Genomic DNA, 15200 nt, shown 5'->3' with positions numbered 1-15200 from the left:
TTGTAATAAAATTTTATCTTTTAATACAGGGGTCACCAAACTTGTTCCTGGAGGGCCGGTGTGCTGCAGATTTTAGCTCCAACCCTAATCAAACACACCTGAACAAGCTAATCAAGGTCTTCCTAGGTGTACTTGAAACACCCAGCCAGGTGTGTTGAGGCAAGTTAGAGCTAAAACCTGCAGGGACACCGACCCTACAGGACCGGGATTGGTGACCCCTGCTTTAATACAAGCAGTATTATCAGCTGTACCTTTAATTTTACCTGCTTAAAGAAAGCACTATTGTTGAATGCATTAAACAAAACACAAGTACATGCACAGAACATGTTATGAAATGTAAATATTATCCCGCTTGCTTTTTGAGCTGTGACAGGTTACGCGCTTAACAGAAAAGGCTGCGATTGGCTCGTTGGCGCTGTTCACAGATAAATGACACTGATAAACGGCAGTGGCGATCAAAGGGGATCCATGATAGACGCGGAGGAGAATACTCGCTTTGCAGACATACACTATATGTCCTATAAGTATCCATATAACAGCTGAAACAGTAAGAGAGCGAGTGAGAGGGAGACAGAAAATTCGAGTTTATTTTCATTTTCTCAGTAGCAGTGAAACAGGGGCTTCTGCCGTAGCTTCAGTGTCAGTCTGTCTAGCAAAAACACGCAGTGAATTGTGCAGAGTTTCTGCATTTTAATTGCTCACATTAGCCTTCCTCATCATAGTATTCTACGGCAACATATCGCATATGAGATAAGTGACGTCAGTTACATAATAACCCGTTATGATTATTACTGAACCGATACCGTATTGTCAAGAAACAATTAATTTGACACCCATAATTTGCTTGCACTTTTTTGAATTGTTAAAAGTGATGTTGTAATTCTGTAATGCTGGGCTTTACAGGGTTAACAACAGAAATGAATACTAAACTACTATTCTAAAATATTATTAAAACAGGCTACCCAAACATTTTTGATTTGATCAAATATTAGTTGAGTTATTCTGAAAAAAAGAACAATAAGAAAGTGGCCCTTTTTCCCTAAATTACCTCAACATCCTTCAAGTAAAAGAACTGATGTGGAATGAAAATAAAATGACTTCCCCAAGGATTCAATGTCACCTTTCTTTTCAAAAGTTTGAGATGATTTTCCATCCATTTCATATCTCAGATTGGAGGAGTGCGTTTAGTCCTGCCAAAACTCTTATGAGTGATGCACTTCACTGTTATTGAAAATGCTTTCTTAAAATCAGCTTTAAAGTATATCGCAAGCTGGAATGATTTCATGTAATGTGTATCCAATATCAATATAAGTTAAACAAGTTCTTTTAGTTTTGTTGCGTTGCAGCATTTGTGATTAATCCAAAACAGAAACAACTATTACAGACACACAGGCCACATTTACACTAATGTACACTAATCGTTTTAAAATGCACAAGTTTTTGCCATGGTTACGCCATCCATCCATACTACGCCGCAGTTTTCAAGCGTCAAAAACGGAGCTATTTGGAAACGCTGGAGATGCTGTTTTCATTCTAAAACTCTGCTGCTCTGTGTCAGTGTGGATGGGGGAAAATGGAGACATCTGAAAACAGAGGTGGGGCTGCAGACATTCGCATATCTGATTGGGACTTTTCCTCAATATTAAGTAGCCTACACACAGTTCAGTCCTGCATCCTCTCTTTGTAAGATCAGACTTTGCAAGTTTGATATGGAATACAGACTCCCGAGGACACGTCTGGTAAATTTTTAAAGGGAGCAGTGTACTTTGTAACCTTATTCACATCATCCTGGATACGTAAGTTGTTTCACTTTCTTAACAGTAAAATAAAAACAAGATATAAGGAACTGCTAATTTTATTTTGATATTAACAACTTAACAGACAGCAGAAACGTTGAGGCGTCGTGCTGCATATGAGCATCATCTTCACTGTACTGTATGCTTATTTATAACAAACCAGAGCCTTTAACATTACTGGCTCCTTTCATCTTTATTGAAAGTATGAGGGCGACGCAGTGGCGCAGTAGGTAGTGCTGTCGCCTCACAGCAAGAAGGTCGCTGGTTCGAGCGTCAGTTGGTGTTTCTGTGTGGAGTTTGCATGTTCCCCCTGCGTTCGCGTGGGTTTCCTCCGGGTGCTCCGGTTTCCCCCACAGTCCAAAGACATGCATTTCAGGTGAATTGGGAAGGCTAAGTTGTCCGTAGTGTATGAGTGTGAGTGAGTGTGTAAGGACGTTTCCCAGAGATGGGTTGCGGCTGGAAGGGCATCCACTGCGTAAAACATGTGCTGGATAAGTTGGCGGTTCATTCCGCTGTGGCGATCCCAGATTAATAAAGGGACTAACCCAAAAAGAAAATGAATGAATGAATGAATGAATGAAAATATGAAACATACCCTCTCTTTTGCTGAATATCAGTTTTAATAATCAATAATGGCCATTATAAAAGTATAACATACAATAAGTATATATAATATAGGAAATAAAGGCAAACAATCAGTCAATATACAGAATGTACAGGCTTACATTAATTATTAACTTCTTTCTGCGCTCAGCCAAAACACGTCACAAGAGAACAAGTAATAGATTCAAAAGACCAAAGTCGGGGAATATGTCATTAGATATAGACAACAAGATGAATTAAATACCACATTTAACAAATATAATGAGATTGGATCCAACGGTTGATCCTTGATGAACAGTCCGACGAGCACAGCTCTCATCTGGCTAGATATGCTGCAGCGCATGCCAGAGTATGTATGTGTCTGTGGTCACGTGATGTGTGTTTTCAGTGGTTTGGTGTAGACGGAGAGTTGTTCAGAAATGCTGGGTGAAACGCTAGTGTGGACGCAGATCATTTTCAATCTAAAACACCATTTCAAAACGAAAACGCTTTAGTGTAAACAGGGCCTAAATAAACCAAATAGATGGCTGTTGATAATCCTTTAATTGCTTTATTGACCATTGAGTGCCTTCACAAACATGTTATTGCTCCTCTGGCTTTATTTTTCTTTTCTTTTTTTTTGGAGTGGATTCATTAGGTTTTGTTTTCCTGTAGATGTGCGGTGACTCTTTGATCACAGCGAGTTCAGCGACATTTTGGCACAGCTTTTACTTTGGACCGTTTCATGTGCTTACAGCATCGTTTCAGATGTGTTCAGATGAGCTGAGGCTTTTGAGCGCTGCAAGAGACGGACAGATGTTTGATGGTGGTGGAGCAGATTAAGCACTCTTTCATATTCAAAGAACAGCACAAAGATCATACCAGCACAGAAGTGGGATTTTATTAGGTTTGTCTAGATGTTACTGAAGTTGTGTGTCTTGGTCAGGGTTTAAATTCTGAAAACAACATGCTTTTTTCACTTCAGATATCTCAGTGTTTGCATAAATAACACGCATCTTGTTTAGAGCAATGCGACAAGAAAACTGTGTCCTCAAAGTGATAATGTCAGGCTGGTGGTGTTGTTGTTACACTGGGTACCTTGTTCGTTTTCAATTACATAATAGCTGAATACACAACTGTTTAAACAAACATGTAGTTACACTGTTTTAATCTACACTCAAAAACAGATTTTTTGCTGCTTGTTCAAACTACTTAAAATTAATTGAAATAATACAAACCTTGAGATTTTTTAATAAATAACCCTGCATTTTTTTAACAGTGAAATACAATCTAGGATAATGATTAAAAACAAAAAAAAATTATTTGAGTCTAAGTAGCACATCTAAAACAAAGTCTTATCAAACTATAAACCTAAGAAAAAGGAAAAAAAAGAGAAATAAATCAAATCAAAGACCAGGATTAGTTGTAATATCTGGAGATACAATAAAACATTACTATAAAAACAAAACAAAAAGCACTTCTATTAAAAAAGATGAATAAGGATTCTACTAACTATAAAAGGATAAATGACTTGAATTGTAAACTGTGCAGAGAAGACTCTTGACATACACAAAGGTACAAATTCAACTATCAAAGACATGAGAGCAGAGAGCACAATACAAAGGGAGAAAAGTACACAAGGACAAGGTGAACATAATTAGACAAACAAGGACAAGACCAGAGCAAAACAAAGGGGCATAGCAATTGGAAACAAGGAGGTGGGAATAATTAAATTATATATTTGATTAAAAGCTACTGTCATTCATTCATTTTTCTTTGGCTTAGTCCCTTCATTCATCAGGGGTCACCACAGCGGAATGAATCGCCAACTTATCCCCCATGAACCCCTCAGGGAACCCCAGGAACACTGGGAGAACATGCAAACTCCACACAGAAATGTCAACTAACACAGTTGGGGCTCGAATAAGCGACCTTCTTGCTGTGAGGTGACAAGTTCTAACCACTGAGCCACCGTGCCACCCAATACAATACAAAATATTATATCTAATACTTCATATTATTAATTTGTTTGCATTTTATTTTAAAGTGTTGGTACTTAAAGCTCATACGGTGTACTTTAAAATGTACTGGGCTAAATTAGGTAACTCCTGTACATTGGTTAAGTTTAGGTTCCCAATTAGGTTTAGTTATAGTAGCTATTACCCAATTTATATAATGTCTATGAAAAGCACAAACTAATCATGACTTAAAGAAATCACAGCCATTAATAATTACATTATAATAATAAAAACATAATTATTGCATGATTAATAATGTATTAACACCTTTGAATGTTTAACGATTATGAGTGTTAGCATTTGTATGCATGCTGTTTTTTTAGCCATAACTTGGGATTCCCATCAGGATTCCACAACTGAACTACAACACATTTATTCAGATCACTGTTTCTGCATGTTTACATGTTTTGTTCCTGTCAAGGTCTTTCTCATTTACATAAATATATTTTCTTTTGGCTAGCTCTTTCTTATTCTTTTGTCCGCCAGTTTTCTAAGTAACTGCTTCGGGTGATATATACTCTGAAAAGTGCAATACAATAACATTGAATGAAATCTAATTGAAATAAACTGCTTTTAGGCCAAGTGTGAATAGGCATATTAAACACTCAAGACTGGTGACTTGAAAACTGCCAGGCTCCTTCTTTCTCTTATTCTTCCTTCCTGTCAGACAATAGCAAGTGAGCTGGGCTTGTTCTGTTTTGAGAGCTGTTCTGCCACAGGTCTGCTTTTCTGTTGTCACACATGGACGTCCCATAGCTGTGACCCAATCGTCTGCCAGAGCATCCAATTAAAGTGTGACAATGGCCACCTTCACCATGTCCAGAACACCATCTGCTGAACATCATTGCTGACACTCCTGCACACACTCTCCGTTCTCCAACATCAGCAGCTCAGAACCTCATTGAACTTGAAAAATGGTATTCACTGTATTGCTTTCTTGCATGCTTCACCTGAATAGACCTCACTTTCCAGTCATGTGAGAGTATTTTTTAATTATTATTTTGTTGGGCTTTTGAGTGTCAAAATGTACCAAGATTAATCTGCTGGTATAAAAATAGGAAACATGCAACCAAGTGCATTTCACAGGCCTGTCAAGTAAAAAAAAAATAAATGAAATGAAATGAAATAAAAATAAAAAAGTAAAGTTAAATAAAATTAAATAAAAACAATTTTTTTTTTATTTAAATAATTAAATAAAAAATAATAAAAATAATACAAAATAATAAAAATAAAATAAAATATTATGCAAATCAATATTCCAATATTTTTCCCCCTAGCCACATTTGAACAATTCCAAACTACAGTAGATTATTCTAAATAACTACTATGATTAAAAAAAGTATAAGCTTTTTTTTTATTATAAAATTATTATTAATAATAAACTGCTTATTAATAATGAACCTATTATAACAATAACATGGAAATAAACTGACAAATTTTTGAGGAGGGCTGGGATTGAAAAATCATAACATTAACAACTTTTTCTTTTTACTGTAGGTAAAATGGACCAAAACTGGATTTAGCTCAGGCTGATAATGCACAGTCAACAATGCACACGAGAATACTGTACTGCAGTACATACAGTACTATAGAAACTACAAACGTGTATCCTGGGCTAGAAATATTTTGCAGTGAAAATATAGAATATTGTACAGGTATAATTAAGAATTAAGCTAAAGAATTGGGGTTTGAACTACCAATTTAGCTTTAGCAGTCTCCAGTTCCATCATGTTTTTCCAGATTTGCAGCCTACTTGGATTCTTCAGAAATAAGGGATCAGGTTCTCAGAGGCTTTGCTAAAGTGGCTTTCTGAAACATGACTCACAATAAGAATCACAAGCAGAAGTGGCATAAAATAGATACAGACTGATAGTTTGAGAGTGACCTGTTCAAGTCAGGTTACAGTAAGGTTTGAGAAAACCATGATGTGAGCTGATACTAACAAGACCAAGGATCAAAAAGCATTCTCAGTACTTACTGCTAAATTTGTCAAAACTGCAGCACAAAAGAAAATGGTGCTTGGCCCTTCATCTTTTTACCCTGAAAGGTACGACTTTCCAGAAATAAATCAGTCTATTTTATAAAGCTTATGATTGTAAGTGTGGGTATTTTTTCCTTCTTTAGCTTTGCAAAGTTTGTATGAATCTGACACCTTGTACTTCTAGAGACTTCAAGTAGGCTGCAGCTCTGTGGCTGTTTCTATAGTATTACATCTGTCTTGTTTGCATTTAACAATTCCTTGATTTTTCTGTGTAAGTTAAATCTCATTTTAAGACAAATTTACTTGTAAAGTGAAACATGCTCAATAATTACCCGTCTGAAAATAATATACATTTTACTTCCTGCCTTTGTTAACAATTATACCCCACTTGATAATAGTTACACACAAAATTAATAGTATTTATTAAAACTAATGTAATTTGTAATTGGTCAAATGTAATATGTGCTTGGCAGAAAAATGCAATCAGAGTACTGACTTGTGCTTACTGTATGTCTAAGATAAAAATGAGAATGTTGTGGTGTTCAGAAAATGAAGAAAATTGGTCACACGTCCTGATTAGGCATGGGTCATAATGAGCAAGTATTTATCCAACAAGCTTTCCTAGTTTTTTGCTGGTGTTGTTATTGTTTTGATATTTTAGCAGGGGTACTTTAATTAGCAGTCTGTGCTTTGGTTGTTACACTGCTGTATGGTAAAACGCTTTCAAAAAGTTGCATCATTCAGCGCAACTTTGGACATTGTGCCATATCTCATGCTGTTTCTTTCAAGCATGTTGTTGCATCTTTGAAAGTTAACGGTAACTTTTGCAAACTGCTCTATTCTGCTAGCAGCCTAACTGATTTTAAGTGCAGAACCACGACCCCTAGGAAAACTGACAGATTATAGTCGTGCAAATCTGTAGTCAAGCTGATTATTCAAGGTAGCAGTAAGGCGAATTAACTGACCAGTGGATGAGGCAATACACAGATTAGTATATTGAACAAGAGCAGTATTATAAACGATTTGTTCAGGTTATTTGTTCAAGGTTCCAAACTTTTTTTGAATGTCGTTTTTTTTTTTCTTCTTTTAACTAAAAATATATAATTTGAAGACTTTAGGAAAGCTGTAGCCATTGTCTCGAGCCCCACGTTGGTTGCCTTTTGTTTCGAGCCCCACGTTGATTGGGTGCCATTTGTTGTAGTTGCCGACCTTCTCATATTTGTCGTAGTTACCGACATTTTCATCATTGAGACACTATCAGACTGAAGGTTTTTGGATACCAGAAAATAGACTTTATTCTCCATAATAAAGCAGAGAAAGTGCAGAGCAGACCTCAGAGAATTCTCAAGTCTCTCATAGACAATTCCTAAAGTATCTGTGTTTTTTACTATATTTATATATAGATTTTTGCCCCACCCCTAGGTTTCTCGTTTTAACTTCTAACCATCCTTGGATACGTTTTTACTCAAGGTGGTCCTGTTATTTTTGGCTCACAGCCCACTAGCTCAGGTCTACGTAAGCAACTGCTTCAACTAAGTGTTTACATACATTGTACATACATTGTCATTAAGTCGTATAACTTGATATGTCACTCACTCTCCTAAATGCCTTTCACACATATAACTTCATATGATTATTTAAATAATCAGTGCTTTATATATTCACTTATTTTACATATTTAGTCATTCTCTTAATGTTGGTCCTGACCTGTTCTCCTCATCTTACACACAGAGCGACATGTTTGCTGCACACACTTTTAGATAATAAAATGCTCTAAAACACAATAAGAAATTAACTGCTCTAAAGCACAATAAGAAATCTTCTTCACCATTAAAATGTCTTTTTTTTGTGTGTTCATCAGGTGGAAGTGGAAGATGCTAAAATGATGATTGAATATTCATTTTGTCCACTCTTTTCATATTGTGTTTGATTGATATATTTCTGTGATTGAAACACTGAATGGAAGTTGAGTAGAGACAGTTTAAAATCAATCAATTAATCAATCAATTATTGGTTCATTCATTCATTCATTCATTCATTCATTTTCTTGTCGGCTTAGTCCCTTTATTAATCTGGGGTTGCCACAGCTAAATGAATTGCCAACTTATTCAGCACATGTTTTACGCAGCGGATGCCCTACCAGCTGCAACCCATCTCTGGGAAACATCCATACACACTCATTTACAGTCACACACTACTGACAATTTAGCCTACTCAATTCACCTGTACCGCATGTCTTTGGACTGTGGGGGAAACTGCAACTGACCCCGCCGAGGCTCGAACCAGCGAACCTTCTTGCTGTGAGGCGACAGCACTACCTACTGCGCCACCGTGTTGCCATCATTGGTTTAACTTAATTTAATTATTACACATCTATTAAAATATTTAATATATTTTTTGTAATTTTCAAGTGACAATAGGGTATATGCAGAAGTATGAGGAAGGACTTTTAATATGTCAGTAACCTGGGTCAAGCGCTTCCAGTGAACTGTATGTCTTTACAAAATCGGCGCGTTTAAGGCATTTTTTTCTGAAAAATCAGCGATCTCCACTGGTTGAGTGATATCCGATATAAAGTGGGTCTCAGAATGTACAAGAAACACTGCATTAAATTACATTTCTCCCCGCCATGTCTTTAAAAAAAACATTTATTTTACCCCAGTATATTCAATGGAGCTTTTGTGCTAGCCTGCTAATCCTGACGGGCACGTAAGTGTTAAACGGCTTTTCATCTCGTTTTACGCTTGAGCAACTAAATGAATGCCTAAGTCTATTTAACTGATTATAATTTAATTACATTACAACATCGATGCTGTAAAAGAAACTGTATAAATTGGAAAAATGTCACATTAACCGTTCACCGGAAGTTTATCAGTATGGGAAAAAACACTAGCTCTGCATATACCTCATAATTTGTCACTTAGTCACATTTTTTTTTATTTTCCACATGAAGGATATGGTGAGGGGAATCACGCTGACTGTTTCTACATTTAATAACATTTTCCCTCCAAACTTCATAGGTTCAGTCTTCAGTCTTACTTATATTGTAATAAGCACACCTCTGGGATCATTCTATAGTTGTGTGATAATTGGTAATGTGAAATCAATCAATTCCATGACATGTACTTACAGTACAATCAGCACAATACAATGTCAAATAACATTTTATATGGCTACTCAGTCTATTGTTAACCTTGAACCTACTGTTTACGTCTGTAGATCGAGAATGCTGATCAGCACTGCATTGACTGCATGACAATTGGAAGCACTGCTAGAATTGCCTGCTTAGAATTGAGTAAAAATGCTCATTTTGTTTACTTTACTCCTTTAGCACAAGTTTCTCCAAAGCTTGCAAAAAAGTTACAAACTAGGAGTCATGCAAGTCCACAGTCAGAGTTAGACCAAGACTGATTAAAACTAATTAAGTGGTGGAGGCAACCCACAGATTAGCATATTACTGTAAATGAGAACAGTACTAAAAACTATTTATTTAGTTGAAGCACATGAGAAAGAAACACAACCGTCCATCGCTCTCGCTGCCGGTGCTGTCAGATGGTGTGATTCCAGCTGCTCTGCTTGACAGAATGTGACACCAAACCCCATTTCTCACTCTTCCGTAATCGACTACCGTCTGCACTGTTGAAGCAACCGATTACAACAAAGCATCTTTGTGAAGCAAAAGACACTATTATTCCTGCTAAAGACCCCTTCATCTTCCTCTTCAGAAACTCCTGTCTCAATTGACAAAAAACAGGGTCATTATGGACCTGATATTGAGTCGTCCATAAAATAAATTGTAGGGGGTTGTAATAATAGTTAAGCGTGTGCTATCGACTGTAGGTGTGAAATCAGACTGGCATCCACTGGCAACTTGTTGAGCACAGAGCTGTAGCTTGTCAGCCAGCAATAATTTAATACACACTTTTATCCAAAGAGGATTACAGTTCACTTATTACAGGAACAATCCCACTGGAGCAACTGTGGGATAAGTGTCTCCTTAAAAGCCCGCTGGTGGTGGTTTATATGGCTCGCTCCTATGGATCAAATCAGCAAACATCTGGTTATTAGACTGCATACTGTAGAGAGTAACATAATCTGTTCATGCAGACCCTTCCTCAAAACTGTTCAGTGTACATTACAAACAATTGCAGTCACTTTATTTATGTAAAATTATGATCAAGCCCATGCAGATTGCTGGACAACATTCACTATCACCCGACTCCAATTCTGCCACTGAACTGCACTACATTTAACACCAGGCACCTCACATACTCACACCAGTTCCAGATCACCACTGATTACTTGCACACAGCTGCAACTCATGAAGACTGATTAGTTGGACTTTATATACACCTCACATTCTCACACACATTGCTGAGTCTTGTTATCCTGTAGCATTACAAAGTGTTCTTTTGTCTAGCCTTGCCTTGTTTGCGGACCATTGTCTTGTTTCTCGTTTATGTTATTTTGGAACTTGTATTGTTGCTGTTATAGCATTGGGATTAAATCAAATAATCATAATTAAACTGTTAGCAATAATTGCAACACGCCTACACACATTTAAAAATGGCTCTTTGTTCAAACTGCTAATTTAAAATTAGTTGAAGCAACACAATTCTTAAGTTTTTTTGGACAACTTAAATGTTTTATGTTCAATCCACATAACTTTGTAAAAATCCATTAATCCATTATTAATGGACAGACTAATTGCCGTTTAACTTAGTGTTAAATAACCATAAACAGTGTTGACCGTAACATAGTTGACATTTTCCACTATTTTGTGAATTAGCACAATATGCTAACCTCAAACCAGATACCACATGGTATGTCTAGTTTTATGTCTAGTTTTATGTATTTTCATCACATTATTATAAAAAAAAAACATATGAGATATTCACTGAAAAATTACAGTAGCAAGGTTGACGAATAATTAAGCTACTATATTCTTTGTACAAATTAATAAGGAAAGGCGTGATTCAATACCTTCAAATAAGAGATATTGTTTTTAAATCTATCAGCGCTTTAAAGATTGTTATGCCTTTTTTATGCTGTGTAACAGAGTTGACATCATGGTGTCATGCCTGGGCTCACTACTGGAAGGATCGCAGGATTATCAAAACACATAGATTTATTGATAACACTTACATGGATGAACACAGGAAGGACTTGGGAGAAAACAGACATGAACAGAGAGAGAATACCAGACAACGAATGACTAAATTAAACACAGGGAATATAAATACACTGGGGATGATTGGACTGATCACACACAGGGGATGAACACAGGTGAAGGTGATGAACATGATCTAGTGGCGGGAACGGGAACAAAGGAACACATAGTGAAGGTCACATGACGAAGACAAACATATATGGGAGACAGGAATATAAATACACTGGGGATGATTGGACTGATCACACACAGGGGATGAACACAGGTGAAGGTGATGAACATGATCTAGTGGCGGGAACGGGAACAAAGGAACACATAGTGAAGGTCACATGACGAAGACAAACATATATGGGAGACAGGATGTGACAGTACAACCCCCCCCCCCCCTTTAAAAGGTGCGCCCTCCCGCCTAAACAAAATGAAGGGTAGGACGTGGTTAGGGGAGAGTCTGTGAGAGAGGAACCAGGAGATGAATTGGAGTGCGTGGAAAGGAGGAGGTGGCCAGGGAGGAGTCACAGGAAGGAGGAGCCAAGAAGGGAGGTGAAGCAGGAGGAGAAGGAGAGCTGTAGGGCGAAGGTGATGTCGAAGTCCCGGAGCGCCGAGGTGGAGCAGACGGCTCACCCAACCGAAGTGACGACACAGGTCCGGATGCCCGCGGTGGAGCCAGAGTGACAGAGGGCCGAGGCGTAGCTGAAGGGAAGGAGGAGCTCAATGGAGCTGGTAGGATGGATTTACGCATTACACTTAATTGTTTCATGATAGTTGAAGCTGAATAAATGATTGAGGAGGCAGAGACCATAAAAATAGGTATAACAGGAGTCTAGAAGTTAATATTGTCAAGACAGAATGTCCCGAAATACATATACGTCATTTTATATATAGTTTTAGAGACTTATCTAGGAGATGCAACATGTACTCACGCTTCTAGAATCAGAGTCTTGTTCAAAAGGCAGTCAGTGGTGTTTGAGGAGGACATACATATTTACAGTACATGTTTTATTTATCTTTTTAAAGCAGGCGTCACTATTCTGTTCTGTCATCATTTACTGCTCACATTTATGTGAGGTTATTTCTTTTGTAACAACACCATGAATGAATGAATGAATGAATGAATGAACAAAGGAAGGAATGAGGGAATGAAGAACGAACAAACAAGTTAATCAATGAATCAATCAATGAATCAAGAAAGGAATATGGGAATAAATCAATAAATAAATTAATTAAGAAAGGAATGTGGGAATGAATGAATCAATAAATGAATCAATAAATCAAGAAAGGAATGTGGGAATAAATCAATCAATAAATGAATCAATGAATCAAGAAAGGAATATAGGAATGAATCAATCAATAAATGATTCAATGAATCAAGAAGGGAATATTGGAATGAATCAGTCAATAAATGAATCAATGAATAAAGAAATGAATGAATGAATGAATGAATGAATGAATGAATGAATGAATGAATGAATGAATCAGAATCAGAATCAGAATCAATAATAAATCAGAGATGGAAATAAGCAATCCTCAAAATATGTTCCACAGAAAAGAAAAGCAGGTATCCTGCAGGTATCGCGATTTCTCCTGCATTAAAGAAGCACACAGAGCTAATGACAGATTGTCTGTGTGCAGTGCTTCCCTCCAGCAACTAATTACAAACCACTAGGCAACATGCTTCTCCGTAACCTGCACAGCATGCTTGGCCCGATCTCAAATCAGCAGTGAGCCCAGATGATCCATGTAATATAAACATCCTGTTAGTCGAGTTTCATCAGCAAACGACTTTAGTGCGCTTCATTTGGAGTCATTTTTCATTTACGTAATTACAAACGCCGGTGCTCTGGATCCACATAAATGAGCTGAAGTGTGTGGAATACCTTGTGTTATTAAGACAGCGTTTGAGTTTAGCACTGGTTTGTAAGAGGATCCTCAATACGCCAGTGTTAAAACCCTGTTCAGACAGCAGGATTAGAACTGGATTTGGAGCTGGGTAAAGCGTAGCTGTCCTTAGAGAGCAAGGATATGCAGGAATCCAAAGGAAAAAAGAGAGAGATCGGGTTTATACCGGGGAAAATGATGGCAAGAGCTTGCTAAGCATTTGTCACATTCTGTTCAATGTGCTGTTCTTGTGTCACAGAAAAGCTAAACTCTGACAGTAGCGTCTCTTCATCAAGTGCTCCTTAAATGTGAACACTGCGTCAGCTGTTTCCAAAGGACCCTCAGGATGAGAGTTTAAATATACTGTATTGTTAAAGACTGCATCTGCACTCTTTTAGTGGTACTTATACATTTTAAGTGCACTTTTGTCTGCGCTTCTTCTCTTTATGTATGCCAAAATATGGAGAGCAACAATATTTGCCTTGACTTTTTTTTGTGCATCTATGTTTCTAATGAGCTTAAATCTATGGTAACTAATGAGTTTTGGGTAGTGAATGGCTTCTCTTAGGTAAATGTAATAAGTGACGCTTTAGAAGCTGTTTTAAAGAGATATTCATCCCAAAATGTAAATGTATTCAACATTTTTTTAATGTAAAGTGGTTCCAAACCTTTAAGGTGTTTTTTTATATAAAACAAAAGATGTTTTGAAGAATATTGGAAACTTCTTTTGTGTTCAACACAAGAAAGAAACTCAAAAAGGCTTGGAATAAGTGGAAGGTGAGAGAATTCCTTTTCTTTTTGAGATCTTTCTGTCGGTGTCCTAGCCAGTGGTGTTTTGGGCCACCCACAGTGGTCCAAAAATAGCCTAGATGCAGAATTATTTTTAGGGTATTGCTCTTATAAACTGTTCTAAACCTGATTGTCTTCTTACAATAAGGGATTGTAAACCAGATTATATCTTAAATCTAGCTCTATAGTATGTGTTTGTGTAAATTTACAGCAGATCAATCTCTCATATAAGTTCTGCAGGCCAAATTGTGATGCTATTTTATTTAGACTATGCTGCTATTTGCTCAAGCTAAAATGAATCCCAGAAGCTTTTTAGTATATTAACAGGTCAAAGACAGTATTGATTTTAATTTTTATTGTTGTATGCTTGTGGCCTTAAAATGATGACACAACCTGAAAACAAAAGTTGTTAAATGATTTATATTATCATTTAAAAATATAACGGAATAGGTTAAATAAATAACAGGACACGTAAAAATAGTTTCATGGTGGAATTTTTACAACTATCAGTCAAAATGGACAATGAGAAAGTAATAGCATAAGCTAGTGTTGACTTATAGCATGTGTATTTTACAAAAATGAGTGAATGAATGAATAAATGAAGAAATGAATAAAATAAATAAATATTTTTGATAATGGCAATTTTTAGCTTTAAAACCATAATAAAAGTTAGACATAAACTAAATTTTAACTGATTTCCATGGTAAAAACAGATTAATATATTTATGTTCACACTATAAATGGTGCACACCTAGTTTTTCTGAGGCACACCAAGACTTTTGTGGCTACAATAGTGCTTTCTTTGCTCGAAACACTCATTTGTACATGCTACAAGTCAGATCTCAGTAATTTCCTTTACTTTCTACAGCAACAACAACAACAGTAGGTTGCTTTTGCATCTGACTGGAGTTTGATGAAATGCAATGAAGACAAAAGAACAAATTGTGATGCTAAAAATAAAGCTGAAATACAAGAATGATCACAGAAGA

The sequence above is a fragment of the Danio aesculapii genome, chromosome 3 (genome assembly GCF_903798145.1).
Source record: "Danio aesculapii chromosome 3, fDanAes4.1, whole genome shotgun sequence".
NCBI classification, from domain to species: Eukaryota; Metazoa; Chordata; class Actinopteri; order Cypriniformes; family Danionidae; genus Danio; species Danio aesculapii.
This window is presented reverse-complemented; position numbering follows the sequence as displayed.